Here is a 22,172-nt window from a genome sequence, read left to right on the forward strand (position 1 = left end):
CCTTGAGGCACACCTGTGGTGAGGTCATGAGACTTTGATACCTGTCCCTGCCAAGACACGCTAAAAGAACGCCCTTTAAGGTAAGATTCAAACCAGTCAAGAGCTTTCGAGAAATTCCCAGTTCAGATTGTGTAGAAAGGAGAATGTCATGCTTAACAGTATCAAATGCGGCAGATAAATCTAGTAGAATTAATACTGATGACTGAGCAGAGGAGCTACTCTCAATGCTTCAGTCACAGACAAGAGCAATTTCAGCTGAATGACCACTCTTGAAACCAGACTGCATAGGGTCTATTCTGATAAAGGAAGTCACATACTTGCTTGAAAACCACTTTCTCCAAAAGAATGGAGACCGGTCTGTAGTTCTTCACGTCAGTTGGATTAAGTGTACTTTTCTTTAGCAAAGGTGTAATCCTTGCCTGTTTAAAAGAAGAAGGAACTATTCCAGAACTGAGTGAAGTGATACAGTAATTTCCGGTGTATTAGCCACATTGTGCAAGCTGCAGAACAGTGTTTTATGCAAGTTAAAAGAAACAAAACCATATTAATTCTATATTAACTGCCCCTGTGTATTAACCTCATAGCTGAAGAAATTTTGCAAAACCAATGTATAAGCCGCGGCTAATATTTGGGAAAGTATGGTAAACACGTGTGACTGCCGGTAGAACAGCAGGTGCGATAGACTGTAGAAGCGTAGACGGGACAGGATCCAAAGGGCATGTTGTTGGACGACTTCACTGAGAGACGGCTTCCTCATCAAGAGGAGAGAAAGAGTCCAACGATGCCATCATTCCAACAGAAGGCAAAGCCTTGAGCACTTATTTTAGCAACTTTTTCAGTGAAAAATTTTGCAAAGTCACCTGCGAAGTAGCTGATGGGGGTGTTGGAGGATTGAGAAGAGACTTGAAAGTGGAAAAAAGTTTCCTACTGTCAGTGGTGCTCTCAAATGGTATTTTAATGACATTATGTATTGTAGATGATCAAATCCTCAAATCCTTTGCTATTTCATGATAAGCAACATTATTCTTATACTGTTTCATCATTTGCCCACGCAAGTTTACACAGAGTGATGAATACCTCGACATCTTTACTTCTGAGAGTCTCTCTGGGATGCTCTTTTTGTATCCCCATTCATGGTTTCAGTTCAAATCATTAGTTGTGAAATGTTCATCTTTTTGTTGTCTTTATCATTACACAATTTTTTAAGCATTTTGTTGCCCTAGTCCCAACTTTTTTTAGACGTGATACTATGATAATACTGATTGATGCTATGTGGGAAGGCTAAATGACTTCCTCTATATCACTCTTTGCACTTACATGGGACATCAAATAAAATTAATGATCATGTAGTACAAACTTTTAATGGTCAAGGAACATGTTTGACTTCCAACGTTTGGTCAGGTTAGGAATACTACTTTTTAAGCCAGACCAGCCAACCAGACCTGGCAAACTTGGAAGTCTTTAAGTCTTAACTTTTTATGGTTAAACTTCAAAATATTTTCTTAAATTGTCACATTTCAGCTATAAAGTGAGAGATAACATCTTTAATTTAATGACTAAGTAAAAGCATTTGAAATGAAAGATTTAGTTTAGCAGACTGTCAGATATGATGTATACATGTCACATAAGCAACAGAATAACAATCTCTTCATGTCAAGGTGAGAAATTATTGTGATAGTCACTAGAGGGCAGCAATGCATCTAGTGTCACCATACATTGCACTGATAGTTTCCCACTGTCTGTAGATTACATTTACATGTATTAATTTAGCAGACACTTCTATCCAAAAAACTTGCATTATGTCAATTATACTGTAAGGGTTACTTGAGGTTAAGTACGGTAGTTCAGTCAGAAGGCAAAATTTAAAAAGAGTTAGTTTTGAGCCCAGTGCAGTAGGCATAACATCAGTGGGCAACAAAAAAAGAGAGACTAAACCAAAGCACTCTTCTTACGATAAAAAGCTTTATTAAATAGAGTAGTTTATAGACAAACTGATAAAATTATGGCAACATATTTTTTGGCCACACACAACCTTCCTCAGGGCTGAAAAAAGGATTAAAGTTCGACATCACTTTCTAACCGTGGTTGTCATTAGTCTGATGAAAGCTCAGTGGGCAACTAAGTGGGTCGTAAATATGGACATTTGGCCTAAATGTGGATGAGTGAGATAATTCCAAAATCCAATTCTGTTCCTCATGAAGGTCGAGCTCAAAGTAGTGATCCTGGTGTGAAGGCATAACTGCACTGGTGGATGGTTCCTTTGCCAGTTTATGAGTGGGTAGGGAAGACTGCATCCTGTTCAGTGCTGTAATACCAGTTGTGGTACTCACCCCAAAATGTCTACTAGTTGTCCCCATATTTTCTCTTCACAAAAACCTTTTGTCATTTCTGAAAACAGATCCCTTGGAGCAACTTCCTAATACTGGTAGTTGGCATTAAATCTGACAAGGTATCGTTTCCAGCCTTTTGTTTACGTCGGAGCACATTTATGATGACTCATTTAGCAACACATAATTTCAGATATTCCTTTGCCTTTGACCTTCACAAGGTATCAAGGTGTATTGGTCTGGATTAACCACCACATTTAGGCTCAGCACTGATGTAGCTGTGTAGCAGATTTGTAGTAGTAGTAGTAGAAGTAGTAGTACAGACTACAGTATATCTGGAAGCGTTACAAATAAAGAAATGCAGAACAGGCCCAATGTGATTCTTTGAAATGGACGAAGCAGCATGATGGTGTTGCTGTGTCGTGGCTCTGTATTTCAATTTGCCCCTCGCACCAAATTTAATTCATCAGTTACCTTAACCCTTAAAGGAGTACCGTCACACCGGTGTGACGGGAATGTTGGGAAATTAACATTCTAAAGAATATCTGGGTTCATTGAATTCATCATAGAATTTTAGAACCTTCAATTGTTGCGGAACTTAGAATGTTCAAAAACCTACACCTTTAAGGGTTAATGGAAATTAAAACGAGTAGAGATCATAATAGATGTGGATTGCTTCAGTTCTGCACGAGGGGCACATGGGTGAGTGGCTTGTTTTTATAATTGTGAAATGATTACTGCATGTGCAGCTCTTTCTTTTTATTCTGTGATGTAAAATCTCTGTAGACTCTAGAGCAGAGAGACGTTTGCTAAATGGGTTATTACTCGGAAAGAGAGCGAGTGTTCAAAATTATGTTTTATTTAACTCTGGTTGTCTGATGACGACTCTGTGGGAAAACAAAGCCCTGTCCTGCTAGCTTCAGCAGTTATCTGTTAATGTCCACCCTGCTGCCTATTAGTCCTACCAAGGCCAGTACATCTCTCTTTTATTGCCCCTACGGTGTCAGCCTGGTCTGAAGGTCTGCAGCATGCTGCAACAGGTGTCAGCACTGCCCTCAGGGATCTGAAGCATGTGGCTGGTTCCCTTTGTACCACATGCTAATATATGGGTCATTATAATGACCAATGCAGATATTCAGCCCGTCATACTGGCTGTGGACATGGTATTATCTGCTACTACTACTACTAATTCAGTTGGACTATCATTTTGACTATGAACTATATTCAACAAAGCTTTTCATCGTAAGAAGAGTGCCTTGGTTCAGTCTCCAACCAAGATGGTAGGCCTACACTGGGCTCAAAACTAACTTCTGCCTTCTGACAGAACAAATCTTATACTATATAAGATATACTATACTTACTTATACTTACTTAACTTACACTTTAACAGTGTTCAAAAGCAGAAATAAAATGCAGTTTTGAGCACCATCACAAATTAAACCACTAGTGGCTACCAGTATAGTTTAAATCTGGACACAATTACTACATTGGTACTGAGCCTAAGTGTGGTCACCTCAATGCCTTATGAAGGTGAAAGGCAGTGTTGAAGTTCTGAAGTGTTGCTAAATGACTTATTGTAGCTTATATTCTGCTTTATGGGACAAGTAACTAGCGATCCTGTATATATCCTGAATTTGCTTTATATGGTAACCTAGGCTATCTAGCGATCCTGTATATATCCTGCATTTGCTTTATATGGTAACCTATCTGTATATCCTACATTTGCTTTATATGGTAACCTATTTAGTGATCCTGTATATCCTGCATTTGCTTTATATGGTAACCTATCTAGCGATCCTGTATATATCCTGCATTTGCTTTATATGGTAACCTATCTAGCGATCCTGTATATCCTGCATTTGCTGTATCCTGCATTATGTAAGGGATAATGTATAGAACGCCGGTCATTATGGGGAAAATAAGTCCCGACAGGGCGAACCGGACCCCGACGCGCCAGCAGAGGGGTCTTGTTTCGCCCTGGAGGGAATTATTTTCCCATAATGACCGGCGTTCTATACATTATCCCGCTTATTATACGAAACGAAAAAATAAACTCCACGATATGTCGCTTTACACCGTTTCGTCGTGGCTTTTGCTGAGAAACAAATAGTTCGACTCAAACATTCTTTAGAACACAGCTGATCAACCGTCTGCTTTCACTTTTGAATGAAGTTCCCATGCAAAAAGTGACCGGAATACTTGCAAGGTGATATGATCAGCAGCACAAAACCCATTGCCATTGACAGCGGTAATTATATGTTTGCAGCGGTAATTAGGCTACATGAATTTATTTTACCGTAGAACGTTGGGAAATCCCATTCAAGTCAATGGAGCATTGTGAAGAGCCGTATAATAAATGGTATATAGTGATCCAGTATACTGTATATCCTGCATGACATGGCATGGTAACCAGGCTCAGCAGCAGATACAGTAGAACCTGTCTTTGAGTACTGTATGTTAAGCTTTGTTTTGTCCTGTGTTGAATGTGAAATGTAGAAAACTGTTTTGGTTAATATAAAGGTTGAATTGGGAGTAAGTGGTGCCTGTGTGTGTCCAACTGTAGATGCATTCTGCATTTTCACAGGACCGTGCACTCTGTGTGGTCTTCGCACCCCTTTCCTACAGGATGTTCCTGTGAGGGTGCTCCTTACCCACCTTTGCTCATGCTGCTCTAGGTTTCTCTATAAATTACATTTTTCATTTTCACATTTTCTCATCATCTATGTCACTGTAATAAGAACAGCTGGAACTCTGAGCTCACACCAGATTGGATTTGAAAAGGAGCGCAGACGGCTACTGAATATTCTACTTAAAATACATCTCATTTAACTTCTGAAAAGAAAAAGTGTTTGTCTGAAATCTGCCATTGCAAAATAATTTCCAATCTTCAGATACTGGTAAAGAGACAAATGAGCCCTGCATATAATGGCTGACATTGCTCCTGTTTTAGAAATCCTGTCAGAGTGTAGCCTAAGAGCCTGTTTGAATATTAGTTCAGCTTCACATAATTGACCAACTCTCACTTCCTCTTTAACCCTCTAATTAGAGCTCATAGTCATGTGAAATGATTCACAGTATGTGAGCTAGATGCATGCACACACATGACTGTTCTCTCCTGTTTTCTGGTTCTAAATCACCGTAGGTGTTCCCTTTCTCATGAACTGCATTTGATAAATCAAGACAGTCCTATCATCTTGGGCATCTTGACTTCATAAAAGGCAATCTGGCTCCCAAAAGAAATTATAATTTGTAAACACCTACAATATTTAATATGTTCCTCAGTGTTGCCGGATTTGCATAAGCCACAAAGGAAATGAAAGACAATAAGGACAGTGTCATTTGTGTAAATGATGGGCAACGTTGCAACTGTGTCATTGTCTCTGCTTCCACCAGACGCCCTCATGTTCATTAGATGGTTGGCAGGGCTGCTGGAACTCAGGACTCCAGCATGGCAGCTGCGCTGTGGAAAGGGCTCTTGGTTCGGATCAAGCTGCCAGGCTTTCAGCCCACTCTCCTTCATACGTATGGTGCAAAATAAGCATATTGCAAAGATTTTTCCTTTATGACTATTTTTTTTTTTTTTTTTTAAGTGAGTTCTTCGTACCACACGGTCTTTTGAGATGGTTCCCGATGAGTTCTTTGCTAGCAAAGTTGATTGCCCTAGCAATTCATCTCAGGGTTGTGAGTGAAACCTTCACGGGAACCAACTACATGTTTCTCTAATCTGTACAATAAAAAGACACAAAACAAACAGAAAATGAAGATGTCAGTCATTCCTTTAGCAACCATTTATGAGACCCCGGCAAAAGATTTGCTTTGTGTAGACACAAAGCGCCATTATGCCAGATGCAACAAAAAGACCTGAGGCTCACAGAACGGAGCCGACATTGGGCAGATAGGACAGTTGTGTTTCCACCTGGTTGCATACAGAAGCATCCTTGAGCAAGACTCTGAAACCCCCCACGGCTCCTAGCAGTGGGAAATAAGACCTTGCATGACAGCCCCCATCAGTGGTGGTGATGGTCCCTTTTTGAGTAGCCTATTTTCAGCATATATACTCAAGGGGCTGCACTAATTCAGTCTGTTTAATACAAAGTGCATCGCTACTACCGCATCCTCCGCCTGTGTGTGTGTGAGCGAGCGAGAGCTGTGCTTAACATTCCCCACGGATGTGAGGAAGAGGAGGCATGAAGGCTGAGAGGAAGACAAACTCATTCTGCTGCTGGAGGCCGCCGCCACTCATTCAGCAGGGGGGTTGCCATGGCAGTAACCATGGAAACATCCTACACCATTCGCAGCGAGTTTGAGGTACCACCCACTCCCATTGTCAAGGCTGATGCATATTCATATCCAGCCGAAAGAGCTCTTGATTAGGGTGCCCAGCCATTTCAGCATCATCCAGTGTTTCTCTCTCACACACACACACACAGAGTCATAGACACAAATGCACATTCACTCACAATTCAACTTTTAAAGTCAATGGAGCAGGTCTGAACCTTGACGGATGAATTAATTCTCTTGAAGTGGTACAATATTATGCATTCTACAGGTATAATCAGTTACAGGTTAAAATAGCTGGTCTCATTTTAATAGATTTCACGCAGATGTCCTTTTGCCATTATGAAAATGTACCCAATGAAATGTCACACGGCAGGTCAAACTGTTGTAAACATTTAATGAGCAGTGGAATGTAAACATAGGTGCACGTATAGAGGAATAGGAGTGTGTGTGTGTGTATATCATCATGTCATGCCTAATATAAAAATAAACTCTATTTATACTCGACAATAACCTACGAATCTTACACATAGGGTAAGGCTGTGTATCTGTAATATAGCTGCCTTCTCTATAAGGGTGAAATAACTGAAGTCTTTTTGCTGTTCTGCAAGTGTAAGCACATTGTAGCTCACACACACTTACCTTGAGTTCTGTGTTAGTCTGAAAGCCACTATCCCAGCAATACTCAGAGAAGTAGAAATGAAAAGAGACCAAAGGAAATGTGTGTGCGAGTGTGTGTGTGTGTGTGTGTGTGTGTGTGTGTGTGTGTGTGTATGTGTGTGTGTGTGTGTGAGAGTGTGTGTGTTTGTGTGTGTGCGTGTGTGTGTGTGTGTGTGTGTGAGAGTGTGTGTGTGTGTGCGTATGTGTGGGGGGCGGGGTGTTGTTTTGAGGGGATCATACAGTGTAGTTTTCATAGCTTCAAGGCCTGAGGGTAAGCAAGAGACCCAGCTCACTGAGGTAGACTGTGACTTGTTGTCGAGTTGCTGAAGTTACAACAACAAAATCACTAGTCTTCCACAGTGTCCCAGGCCATTAGCTCAGCGTCCATACCACAGTCCTGTTCTGTTTCCACTTACCTATGGGAAAACACAACATGCTTGATAAATACAATATGAAGCTCACACACACACACACACACACGAGCTATAACAATTTCAATTCAAATATTTATAATGGGTAACATATAATATAATATTTCTGATAATTTCACATTGCATGTTTATTTCCTATGGAAAACAACAACAACAACAATGTATTGCCGTGGGGTGGAGATGTGACAAGATGGCTCCATTTAGCTTTGAAATGATACTAGAAATATTCATATTAAGCTAATTAGGCCATAATGTGTGTGTGCCCTCACACATCCATACATGGTCTTGCACTTATATACATACATCTGTGCCTCTGTGGGAAGATACAGTGTAGAGGCTCCAACTATACACAACCAACCTGTGCAATGCATATGTGAAAGAAAATCTAGCTCATCACACACAACACACACGACATCTAACCCTAACCTGCACTCCTACTTACCAAACACAACCACACACACACACACACACACACACACACACACAGTCTCAGTCCTACAAGAAAATTATCACTTTTGTGCACCTTTCTGACAGGGAACCGAATAAGCATAAACCATGTTTGACAGAATGCAGCTTTCTTTTATTTATACAAATCAAACTCACACAAGCAGTGCACTTCAGATTAGTGCAACAACAACAACAACGTCTCATGCTTAGAGGCCAGATGAAGTGAGGTCAAACAGCTGACAGCACTGCTGCAATAATATCAGAGCAGTCACACACACACACACACACACACACACACACCAAATGGCTGGTCTTGTCTCCTCTAAACTGAAATCAAATGTGTTAGTCTCAACCCTACTATTTCACCCAGCAGGTATGAAAAGACCTCTGGGAAATATAAGAGGCTACATCTGTCACAGCAGTGTCACCACAATGGCTGTAGGAGCATCAGATTTTGAGTTGAGACATCAGCGAAGTGTGATGTTGGGGTTGTCTGTTGTGTTTTTTTTTTCCCTCAGAGAGCCTGTCGGACAGCCGTGCAGGATCACCGGCCTGTGCTGCTGATGGTAGGGGTGAGCCTGGGTGCTGTGGGGCAGGGGGGGCTCTGGAGGGTTAGAATTACAGCAGGGCATTCATTCATTTTGCATAAGGAGCCGCTCCGCTTCACATACATAAAGACGCTGCAACAATCGGCCTTCGCCACTGCAGCGGGGCCTGGGGCACGTAAGGAGAAGACTGACAGACGCGCGATTCCTAAGCCGCTGGAGGAGAGAGAAAGAGGGAGAGAGATAGAGAAAGAGAGACAGAGAGAGAGAGAGATAGAGAGGGAGAGAAAGAAAGAGAGAGACACAACACTCCATCAGAGCTCCTGCCATCCAGCTGGGTGAGCCATTAGCGCTCGACGCTAGGCCTAACAAGGCAAATTAGCCCTGGATCAGTCATGCTCCCCCATTAAAAAAACATATCAGCTATAATAGGCTCCTCAGCTGATATGAATAAAATGGAGCCCTCTTATTGTTTTGTGAGGAGCCGCGCCTGGGCATGCATGTTCTCAGAGAGTTACAACGGAGTCGGGGGCTGAAGGGGGAGGTGAGAATAGAGCTCATTCTCATCCTCATACCGGGAGCCTGCGCGGGGATATAATGGCTTCCGCTGGTGAATAGTAATGCTTTATTAGAACCAGTTAAATTATACTCTCCAGATTGGGGCCGTCTCAATCAGAGAGATGAGATGCCAAGTGAGTGAGAGAGTGAGTGAGTCAGTGAGTGAGTGAGTGAGCGGGCGAGCGAGTGAGCGAACGAGTGAGTGAGATCCAGATAATGACAAGGGCACCATGCTCTTGCTCCCCGGACCGACTGAATTAGGGCTAACGTCCCATTATGCACACGGCAGCCGTTTCCCTAAAGGTATCACATTCGGGGTGGGTTGGTAATTTGTCTAAACACCTCGTTAGAGGGCTTGCTTCACCAGCAGGTCCTACCACTCGCTGCACGGGGGCAGTGCGTGACCCGCCGCAGTTACATAGTATTTGAATTCAGCCAGTTAGCCACTAGGCTGCCATGGACGTCTCTATTGGTCTGCACCTGGTCTTGCTACACATCCATCTGCAGTTGATCTGTTTATCTCCGGTTGACCTGCTGCTGATCTGCTTGTGGTCTGCCACCAGAATGCCGCTGCTTTGGCTACTGCCACTGCTACAGCTCGGCCACTAATGTGCTGTGGGTCTGTAACTCCGCTGAGGCCTCTGCTGCCTTCTGCTTCCAAATCAAATCATTCTCTGACTCCAAGGACGTGTTCTCATCACTCTTATAAGCAGTGCAGGGATGTAGTGGTAAAATAAGAGGTGGGTAAACTATGAATTCTGCGATCTCGGTGAGGTGGACTACGCCATGCGGTATCGGATTTTTAAAAAGGCATTCAGAACATGTTTGATGATGGTGGAGGTTATTGTACAATGTTTATATCAATACCAGTGGTATTAAATGGTTCCTAGAGTGTTGATGAGTGTACATATTGGGAATATAGGATAATGTTGGATAATACAGTGTGAATTTTAAATGTTAAAAGTGAATAAACTGTTTTGAGTGGTGGATAAACTCTATTTCTGAAATGTCAGAGGTGGATAAACTGCGTTTACTTGCGTTTAGCCTCCACTACATCCCTGGAGCAGTGCCATGTGTGCACTACAGAACGTGCTGTGTTTTTCAGCTCTCTGTTGTTTAATGTAGGGTACCTGCTATCTGTGCTGGGGTCCGTTTCCTGATAGAAACTACCTTGGTATTGTTATCATGGTAGTGTCACTGCCAAATGTGAGTCCGTAGATTTGAGTTACGCATGCACAAACACAAGTTTCATATTGTCACAAAAATAAGAGCATATTTGTCATATGTACATATTTGTTATGTTTCTTACTAAAATGTGACTGAAATACCCTTTGTGGCTTATGCAAATCCGGCAACACTGAGTATCAACACTGTACTTTTGTATCGTTATGTATCTGTAATGTGTGACTGAAATACTGTCAACTCAGATTTGGCTTTTGGGAAACGCACCCCCTGGACATTTGCAAGCTAGGAATTTGAAAAGTCAGTTTTCTGGTGACATTAATCAGAGATTAGCCATTACTTTAACAAAGCATTAAATGGCGTCGTGTCCATCTTTCTCATTCATAGATGCTTTCTGAAAACAGTGTAATGATAGTTACTGTCATGATATCTGTCAGTATTGAGCTTTCCCTAATTTACAATTCATAAAAGAAATTCATTATGTCGCTTGTTCTAGTCTGATGGTAAATTTCCAGGACATGGTTCAGATGCTGGTAAAATGACATGCTTGATCTGAACTCCAAGCTTACAAAAAAGCTAACTCCAATGTTAAGACTTTAATCAAAAGCAGTGCCTTTTAAAAAAGAGAGATTTGAAAAGCTATAGTGGTAGGTGTCCAAAGCTCCTCACAACATTAACTACCGCAGACCACATTTTCTGATGAATGGACTACAGATAAAAGTGTGTGTGTGTGTTTGTCAAGAATTGATTTCCATTGCATTGTTAGTGTCCGAGTGATGCAAGTTTCATCCCCAGAATGTGCAGGAGCAGTATGTAGTGTAGACTCTGTCTGCACATCTGTGTCCCCTTCAATTTTTTTCTGTCTATGCAATATTACAAGGGCACTGTTCACATTTATTCATTTAGCAGACACTGTTGACCAAAGTAACTTACATATGTCAACTATATCACAAGGGACTACATCGTCTCCGGAGTAACCTGGGGTTAAGTGCCTTGCTCAAGGGCACAACGGTGGAATCGGGGAATTGAAGCCACAACTTTCAGGCTACTGCGTGCTAGCCCAGCTCCTTAACCACTACACCACCGCAGGCAGCAACTGTACATGGATTCCATGCGGACTTATGCGGAATAGAACAACTACCACCATGGTCTACACAGCTGTGTAATCGAGACGCTAAGGGCGCAATCAGACTGCAGACTTGCTGCTTGTAACACGTAAGGCGCACAATGCTGCCATTTTCTGTCGAAGACAACTGTTGATAGAAAAGCAGTTTGAAATGTTTTTTTTGCTGTCGTTGCTAGGCCACCACTGTCGTTATCTTAACTGTGATTTTGCTGTTAATAACTAACAAACTAAATTGTATAGATTGACTGAAAGAAGATTATGAAAATAAAATACAACTTTCTCCCTAGATAAAATCAGGAATCAGGTCAGACGCTTTTCTGCTTGGAGTTGAGCCTTTTTCAATTCGAGGCGCTTAGGGCGCCTTTGCAAAACCACGAAGTGCAGTAGGTGTACAAACCGTGAGGAGCTCTGGGCGCATAAGCAGCACGCAAAACGCTTACCACCCATACAAAACAACAGGAAAAAGAGGCCTCTCACAGCATGTTGTCTTTTTGCCCCTAAGGGGTGGGGGGTGGGGGTGCACAATGAGCTACACTTAATCACCTGAGTGATCATCTTACCCAGGGGTGGATGCTGCCTTTCAGCCGCACCTCCAGGAAGTGAGCTTCAGCTCAGCTCTTGCACTGCCACACCACAGCCAGATGTGGGCCAGACGTGGCCCAGAAAGCCAGTGGTCTCTGGGAGGTCTGGCTCCATTACAGTGTACATTGTACAATGGTCTGGCTCTGTCTAGTGCAGTATAGGAGGAGTGCAACTGAGAAGATTTCACACGTTACCAAAACTAGTTCTTCACCAATATGAAAATGAACATTATTGTCCAATATCACTGGCTGATAGTTTTGGAAGACACAATCAACCTTTACATTTCTACATGCAACAACGGACAATTCTACATTCTCCAAAAGTCCATGGAAGACCAGAAAAAATGTTGTACTGTATGTTTGTTGAATGATATTTGCATTCACTATCTGGATAACATTCTACCTTAGATTAGAAAAATGATCACTGGCCTGACCCTAGTGAGTTAGGGGATCCAAGCTAAATATTGGGGATCCAAGCTAAATAAACTCCATTTGTCACACTTTTGATTCCAATTACTGCCAAATTTGATACATTCAACACTGTTTCGTTTTAAATATGGTTTTCTGTCCACACAGTGTGTTTTCCAATGCCCATACCTTGTCAGCAGGGGACACCTAAACAGTAGGTGGGACACCTGAAATGTGGATCACATGACCATTGGCATAAATCACATAACCACTCACACAGTTGTCAGCAATGCAAAGTGCGTAATTTAACCGCACTACAGATACTACCAAAGACAGCAAGGCTATTTAAGCTTGTATTTCCGTGTCTATGTTGCACTCACAGCAAATTGGGATTTTACGTTATCGTTTTCAAATGTTGCAAATTCACTGTCCACACAAATACGCAAAGTCTGCAGTTTCAAATAATTATGGGGCAGGCAGCATTTTAAAATCATTCCATTTCAAGAGCGGAAAACACCGGAGTGATATGATGAGTGGCTGTAACTGCTTCCATACTGTTTGGACCCCGTCCATCGTTGCTTGCAGCTATGTTTAATTTATTTATTTAGCTTTTTCATTGGAATAATTTCTGGACTGGGTTCCTTCATAAATATTACCTTCTAACATGTACCACTGTTATTTGAATTTTCCAGATCCAATTCCACCACCCTGACACCACTGTTCTAATCTGAATAAAAGTGTTAATTCATTTTCATTTTATTTCGAGTCTCTGGAGTAGACTGTCTTAGACAACTGGACGATGACCTCATTGCATTCTCCGCATGCATCTCTGATTCTTTAGTTTTCTCCACATGCATCTCTGATTCTTTAGTTTTCATAATTTGATGCAAGGAAATAATTCAGTCAAAAATGTGTGCATCTTAATGCAATGCAAACGTCTAATACGTCTATCACTAAATAAAATCCTTGTTTTATTCTTTTGGTATTTATAAATAAATATATTATTTTTCCATCCAAGATTTTTGACCACATAAAGAGCTTAGCTCTAACTCCAATGTATATAAACCACCCACTCTAAAGTAAAGTAACTAGAGATTTTGTATGCACAGAGGGCATGGTTTGCTCTTCTGAATGCATCTTGCATTCAGAATACTCTCTCTCTCTCTGTATGTTCATATATGTCTGCCTGTGTTTATGTGTTTCCGGTTGTAATTAGATGCCTTCTCAGCAACCATAATCATAGTTTCGGATCGGCTGTTTGCAGTCTGTTGTGTCTATGCATCATAGCGACAAACTAAGCATGTGTCAACAGTATAAATATACAGCTAAAACACTACCAGTCGACAACAAGACACACACAAACACACACACACACACACACACACACACACACACACACACACACACACATACACACACACACACACACACACACACACACACACACACATACACACACACACACAAACACACACACACACACACACACACACACACACACACACACACACACACACACACACACACACACAAACACACACACACACACACACACACACACACACACACACACAAAACACACACACAGTGGTGTGTTGGGCAGTGGTGAAAGCGGTGACAAGGGTATAATGAAACATAAAATATTCAAACCTAATCTAAATGAGCAGTAAAACGCTGTGGTGAATGGTCTTGCTTTCTCAAGGTCTCGTGGGCATGACTACATGCAGGACGGGCATATTAAAGCGCCAACCTCTGTTCTCCCAGAGAATGAAAGCAACACTCAGGCTCAGCTTCACTCCCGCCTCAGTGCTGCATCACCGTCCGAGACCTTGAGAAATAAACACAAGTTGTCAGGCAGCTGAAGAGAAAAAATGGCAAACATGAGGATCGGCCAATGAAAAGAATTTAAAGTGAATGCAGGTAAATGCAAGTCGTGCTATCATTCTGAGACGAGAGATGCTAGTCTGAGACAAAACAATGTCATGACAAGCACTCTTAAAGAAAATGCACTCCTATGCTTGGCCCCATGCAACGTACCATACCTGAAACATTCTCTCGGCGTATTCTCACTGTAAATGTCACACATACCGCTCTCACCTAATGATTTCACACACACCTCACCAACACCCCTCCCCAGCACACACACACACACAGTTGCACACACATCAGTGTGTCACACACTCCTTTCCCCTGCATTCCACTTTCGATCTCTCTTCCTCTCTCTCCCTCACACACAGATCATTCACACAAGTATGCCTATATCTCTCTCTCTCACACACACACACAAACACACACACACACACACACACACATACACACACACACACACACACTACCATGATTGCCAATTTGAGTCAGTGACAGTTGCAGTGGGCAGTATTTGTTTTTCAGTAGTTTTCACTAATCACCCACACACTCTTCCTTTCAATCAGAAGTGCACAGAATACATGTGCCTTGCTGGTCTAAAGAAACAAAATCACATTCACACACATAAACATACAGATTACCTACAAAAATGTACATTATTTTAGCCTGTTGTACTATTGCTAGCAGTGTGACTTGTGGGAAGAACAAGGGGGTGATGGGATGTGATGATAGCTCTTGTTGCAGTATGAAAAGCTTGTTTTGTGGAGACAGACACAGAGATTTTTGTTAGCAAATTTCCTGAACTGATTGGCTCTGATCCTAGGGGGTACGGTTGATTTGGTTGATTCTTGGCATACTGACTGCTTAATACATTTCTTCAACATGACTGAGCCTATCCAGACACTCTAATCTAACACCCCACACCCTATGGTCCACATACCACAATCATAGAGCTGGGCAACACATATATGGAACACCTTCCAGGTAGCTAGTGCAATTAAATCACAGTCCTGAGGCTAATTACACAACCACTAGCGACAGCTTTGATCAAAGAACACTATTACAAGAATACAAATTGAATTAAACTGTGATTTTTTTTTTAAATTAGAAGATTAATCATGTATTGTGTATTTAAATTCAGCAGACTATGCTGTATAGAAGATTTCATAAAGTTCTCTCTCTCTCTCTCTCTCTCTGCATCACTCAGCAGCACATAATTTGCTATTACCTTAATACCCTATGGGCTATATATTGTAAGAAACAAGGTTAAAGTGGTGTATATGCAGCTTCAACTTCCAACATGCTGGTAGACTTGAATATTACAAATATTTTGGCAAGCAGCATCTGCAATGCTTCTTGAGAGAGCCAGGGCACAATAATAGCCAGTAGATTTCACATATGGCTTACACACATCTCTCTCACACATACATCACTGCAACACTCACTATTCTCACCTGAGCTCATCTCTCTCTCTCGCTTGCTCTTTTACACACACACACACACACACACACACACACACACACCTGGATATCAGAGGTATAGCCAAAGTCCTTTGTGGCAGGTGCTCGGTTTGCCTGGTGTATGGTGGTGCTAAGGGTCTGCTGACACGGGGCCTCTAAACAAACACCCGTATCTCTCCTTAGTGGCCGATTCGCTTGGCCTTTGTACGTTCACGACTGGCTGCGCTGATACCGAATGCATCTTGTTTGCTGTTGACTCCCTTAAAAAGCCTGTCGGAGGTGATAATGAGCGGCGTGTCTTGTGTAGGCTACGGTAGGGTTTCGTGAGGCAAGAGAGACCTGAACCAGCTGTTGCTCTCGCGTCCTCAGTGTTAATGATGCTACCGTTATTAACGTTATTTAACCACAATGAGACCGATAACGAATGCACAGTGCTTCTCATTAAAACGGGACTGGTAATGAATGTCGACAGTGATAGATGTTGCGGGAAACATTTCTCAATTAAATGAATGATTTAATAAGTTTAGTTATCGTTATGCTATAGGTTTATCTACCTTGACATCGCTTGTTGGCGCACGGCCAGAGGAAGGATTCTGTGGTGGTGCCCTGATTGCATTCACGGAGCGCGTGCACCGATCCACTTGTTTGAACATCTGTTCGGAAAAGACCAACCCCAGGAACGGCCAGACTTGTATCACGCTATAACCGCTTGCTATGGTTTCCCTTGATGATTTTTAAAGAACATAGGCCTATAAATCACCAACCTCTCGCCCCAGGCTCGTGAACAGTATAGGTAGGCCTACTGTAGGGAATGAAGGGTGAGAGGAGAGCGCGAAAACCTGTGTAAGGCGAAATTCACCGTGCGGTCCTACCCTTAATTGATGTTATCAGAATGAAAACCATAAGGTTCGCAGAAGTCCATAGACTATGTAGTCATTATGATGGTCTTATTGGGGGCATTTATTTAATGAGCAACAATTCTTAACAAACAGACCAGTATAATAGCCTACCTGTCGTTTGTCCATCTGGCTTCATTGATCACGAGTTAATGCTGATGTGGATGAAGGTCGTTCTCTTGCGTCAAGATACAAATCTAATGATCCTGTTACTTTAATTTCCAGTCGCACGAACATTTTATTGACTGACCTCAAGTGCAAGACACTCATAAATCGATACTGACCATATTAGGCTAATAAACAGTATCATTCAGCTCCTGTAGACCATAACACAGAAGGCCATTTCTTGTATTCCCAACAGCCTTACGCGCAGAGGGGAATCAACTGACAAAACAACTGAACCAGACTCCACGATAATAAAAACTTTCGTGAAAACATTTTTATGGGAATCTGTAGGATTATTGCCTTAAAATGAGTCATTATTGTACCTTGGCAGGGTTTTAGGGACATTGTTGGGTAGGCTACGTAGATTGACTTGGGCGGGTGGCTGGGGGTACAGAGGCATCAGTTTAACTGATAATAAATCATTAATTTGCTTAATTGCTCTTAGGGATCAACATGTGTGGCGAGAGAAATTATCAGCCTACCCGGGATTTACAGAAGAAGCTAGCTGCACAGGAGCTGTCCGCTTCTGAGGTGCTGAACATATTCTGTGGAGCCAGCCAAAAGCTCGAACATCCTTTCGGCTCAAGACTTCTCACTCTAGAACTAGAACGGTTCATACACCTACATTATTGTCAACTCTTATTCTGGCACCATCCAATAATGGTAAGAAACAACATGGCCACTGCTGTTGAAATCATTTTTATGTCGTATTGAATGATTGACTTCTAATTCCTTCCTGCGAACGCGAGCATTTGGTTTTAACAATGATAGAATGCAATGCGTTATAGCTTCCTGTTCATGTGCAGTTATGCTCTTAAACATTACAGCAAAAACGGACAGTTAGTAGCCTGTTAGCCTATATGTTTACAATGTAACTGAATCTGTGGTCATTAAAGATCTCAATCAAGTTGAGATATACCCTTTGGTGGATTTATCGAAAATCTTGGCCTAGGTGTGTATTTACAGCCTTTGGGAAAACCTAACTGAATAGCTTTGAAATAGTGATCCAGCCCTATTATCCATCGACACCCTAGAAAGCAGGCATCAGTAGGCTCAGAGTTTGTGGATAGCAAGTGGACGGGCTAGCTTCATTGAATTAAGGGATCATTCAGCTCATAAAGGGAACGGGGAAGCAGCGCAGAAGGTCACCATGGCCATATGGTTACGCTCGGCACAAATATGAGGATGTGCGGGACTGCACTCCTATTGGATTTGCCAAGGGTAACCATAATAAAGAGCTCTTCCAATCTAATTACAGTCATTGGGGCAACACAATACTGGGGCTTTGTCCTCAAGGACGCACATCCTACGTTCAACATCAAGAGTCCGTCAAAGATGATATTCAAGGAAGGGCGTTTTTTAGCGTTTTAATATCTCAAGAAATGTCGATGAAAACTCTAAATCTTTGATTATTTCGACCTATCAACCCATTTAACACTGTAGGGCATAAGGAGCACACTTTATATAAAACGTATTAATGTAATAATATGAGCAGATACTATAACATGGTCGAACGAAACTTAGTAACCTATACACTTAAAGGGTATTTTTTTAATCAAAGAATATTCAGCTCTCTACCTGTTGACACAATTAGCGTCCGACTCAACTTCTGGGACTCTCAACCGGCCGCTGCATGTCTGCAAGGGTCTGCTGTTACCTTTTGAAAAAGAAAAATACAAATAATTAATTTGTTGAATAACAACGAATAACAAAATAAATCTGCCAAACGAAAATTTTAGCCAAAAGGCTACTCCTGACCATCATTACACTTCCTTCCCACTTACCATGTCGTATCATTTCAGAAGAGACGTGGCAGGAGTCGTTCGGTTCGACTGATTTTCCTGACAGGCGTTGTCTTGTCTGGGTTGGTTGGCGAGGGAAAAGCTCACTCGATGAGATGACACGCTCGGAACAACATGCATTTGTTCTGCCGTCACTACCTATAGGCGTCTCTTGTTAAAGTATGTTTCATTCACTGCTGGACACAAACCGACCTCGCGCTTTGGTGCTCGTTGATTCGGTTGCCTATTTTGGTGATCATCTTGTTCAGCACTGCGCGCTCTGTTGACAGCCCGTCCCTGAGGCACGTCCATGTGCATTTGGACTGGTTCAAGCTCATTCGCACAGCTGTCGCTTTAAAGCCCGAGCGGCCCCACAGGTGGCCTGTCAGTCTAATGAGTGTCCATGACGTCATCGGACCGGGAAACCAGTGCTACCGCCCTCTCAAAACGAAAGGACAGAGCGCCTCTTTTTCCTGACTTTTCGCTTTGCCATCCACATTTATCCTTTTATTTCTATCCTTTCACTTCAGTCTTCTAATCCTTTCTCACCTCCCCTTTTCCTTGAACCATCTCTCTATCCTCCCCTCGTTCCTCCTTTCTTGTGATATCAGAAGTAGGCTAGGATACTACTAGACCGTTAAGCAAGCATCTGTCTTCTCAGAAGTAGTCATTCTGTGTTGTTAAACACTGCCTCCCCATGGCATCTCAGTGCTCTGTATACGATGTCAGGGTAAAGTAGCCTACAGCAGATGTGGATTTTGTATAGAAGAAATTTACCATCCTGTAGTTTTGTTGTTGTGTGATATTAATTGGTTACACTTTTAATGTCTAAAATGTATCTGTAAGGGGGTTAATGTTAAATCCTGTATGGGGCAAGACATTTGTTTAGTTATATTTTTGTACAGTTGCATAATATCCTATCCTGCAGTAGGAAGAACACACAGGGTCAGGATTCAGAGAGTCAGGCTGAATCTTGATGTCCCCCCTAAGGTCTGAGCCCTGAAAGACTTAACTGACATCCATTGGTAAGTAATTAAGTTTGAGACGCTGTAAAGGTTCAGAAGGTTATAACAGGAATGGGACAGAACCTGTGATCTTGCAAACACGTTCACGTTTGCGTTTTGTAGCAGTTGTTTACTGATGTTTTTTCAAGCTTCCAGCCTCCCTTGGGTAACTGTGCTTTTATGGCCCCAACGCTATGAATTGTTGGCAATTCCCTTGGGCAAAGTCTGCATAAATGCTGCCTTACAGAAAGGGTGCGAGTGAGCCATCATGCACTTCACAGTTGCACAGTGGGACAGCCCTAAGCCCTCACAAAGTTAGAAATGCGCATTAAAGGGACACCAGGCAACGTTTTCGTGTTAATTAATCATCTTCGTAAGTCGGTATATGGTTAAATGACTCATTACAGGGCGAATGAAGACTCTCTCACCCGCCCCTACTGCCTGTAGGAAGAATATCCTGCTTGCAAGTTCGGTTTATCTGACCCGCCGACCTTCAGTCTGACAAAGTCTCAGACATCGCGAGAAGCAGAATCAGTTTACATCCTTCATCCCCAGCACAGAGGCAGGCTAACGAAACGCTAGCGATTGTATAATGTATAACGTGTGTATAATGGCAGAGCCGGCAAAGAAGCAGCGAAAACCCTTGATGGAAGAGGCAAAGAAAAGTAAAAGAGCTTCAGACCGAGCGAGGGCTCGCACGTGTATTGACACGTACAGATGCTAGGGGGAGCTTCGTAGAGAAAAAGCATCAGGCTTGCCTGGTGTCCCTTTAAAGTATGTGAGTCCGTGAGGGGGGACAACAGGGCTGAATCCCGATCTCTTCCCTAAGGTCTAAGCCCTAAACCTTCAAAGATTTAACTGACATCCGTCGTAAGTGATCAAGTTAGCGAGGGTGTAAGGGTTCAAAAACGCTACAGGAATGGGACAGCATCTGTGACCTATCATTAAATTGACAACACAATAAATGTGTTTCTGTTTTATGGCAGTTGTTTACTGATGTTTTTCCAAGCTTCCAGCCTCTCTTTGGGTAACCCCGTGTTTCATGTCATAAGTAAGTAAGTATATACTCTTTTGATCCCGTGAGGGAAATTTGGTCTCTGCATTTATCCCAATCCGTGAATTAGTGAAACACACTCAGCACACAGTGAACACACAGTGAGGTGAAGCACACACCCGGCGCAGTGAGCTGCCTGCAACAACAGCGGCGCTCGGGGAGCAGTGAAGGGTTAGGTGCCTTGCTCAAGTTTATAACGCTATAAATTGCCTAATTCTCTTGATTAGTGAATAGATGTAGCACTTCAAAATTTCACAGTGGGACAGCCCTAAACCCTCACAAAGTTTGTGCATGCATCAAAGTGTGAGTCTGTGAGGGGAGAGAATGGGATTCAGCCTAAGATTCACCCTTAGCTTCAGTCAGTTAGCATCATGGTTTGCCATCAATATCTTTGAAAATGGTGTACGGCATGTGCTCACTTCCCTTAGCTCACTGGTGGTACACAAAAGTATGTTGTCTATGTGGATTGACAGTTAACAAGCTGGGAGGATCAGCCAATTCACATGGACGACAATATTTGTGGCAATCTGTAAGGTGGCACCTAACTGATTTGTCAGAAGTGAGCATGTCCAATGAGCATGTCCAATTTTTAAAGATGGTAGCAGTCAATTATTTTTGGCTGAAGTAGCAAGCCCAGCTTGGGAGGTGGTACTACTTCCCCACTCTCTCCAGGTGTATAATACCTCCATGGAAGAATGATTTCTTGAATCCATGAACTGGTTTGGCCGTAGGCCTACGCACTGTGCATACCATCAGGCTACTCAACAATGAGAGATAATTTCCCCTGTGTGTGTATGTATTCACACCAAATTGGCCAACCATAACTTCCCAACTCTGCACAGTATCCCATTAACTGCATGACAGTAGGCTTGGGCTATTTACAATTTCCAGGCGCCCCTGCGTGCTAGCACCCATGGGGTTTCCCTAGTACACTCGCCTCCCAATCCAGTGAGCTGCAAGTTTCAGGTTCAAGTCTGGGCAGGTGTAGGCTGAACCGCACGGATGGTCTAACACAACACAGTTACATATGGTAGTCCAGATCTTGAGAGCACTTTTAATTACATGTAAGTATGCTACTGTATGGCATTTCTTTGTTGCACTATAGCCTTTACTTTTTTGGTGATTTGACTGTTTTGGTGATTTCACTACCCTTTATTGTTTTGGTGATTTCACCTTCTTTGGTGATTTCACTATCCTTTACTTTTTTTGGTGATTTCACATTTTTTGGTGATTTCAAGTTCTCCTAAATTAAAGATGATGGGGTGACATGGCTACGCACATCATGCTCCAGAGAGGCGGTCTGTAAAAAACACTTATATGAAACACAAATATGAAATTAAGTGGGATGATGGGGTGCACAGAGAGTTCGATATTTTTAGATTTTAGTGAAAACATGTGCAATG

The 22,172-nt window shown here is 42.3% G+C and overlaps 1 long non-coding RNA gene across 1 annotated transcript; it reads right to left on the bottom strand.

Annotated features, from left to right (window-relative positions):
• Nucleotides 1–8,792: 8,792 nt before the first annotated feature.
• LOC125304038 lies at nucleotides 8,793–19,007 on the bottom strand. Its single transcript, XR_007195162.1, has 3 exons — nucleotides 18,715–19,007; nucleotides 18,509–18,587; nucleotides 8,793–8,904 (listed from the first exon to the last, which is right to left on the bottom strand). It is a non-coding gene; the product is annotated as an uncharacterized LOC125304038 (long non-coding RNA).
• Between the last annotated feature and the right edge of the window lie 3,165 nt (nucleotides 19,008–22,172).

Source organism: Alosa alosa, chromosome 11 (genome assembly GCF_017589495.1).
Source record: "Alosa alosa isolate M-15738 ecotype Scorff River chromosome 11, AALO_Geno_1.1, whole genome shotgun sequence".
Taxonomy (NCBI): Eukaryota; Metazoa; Chordata; class Actinopteri; order Clupeiformes; family Clupeidae; genus Alosa; species Alosa alosa.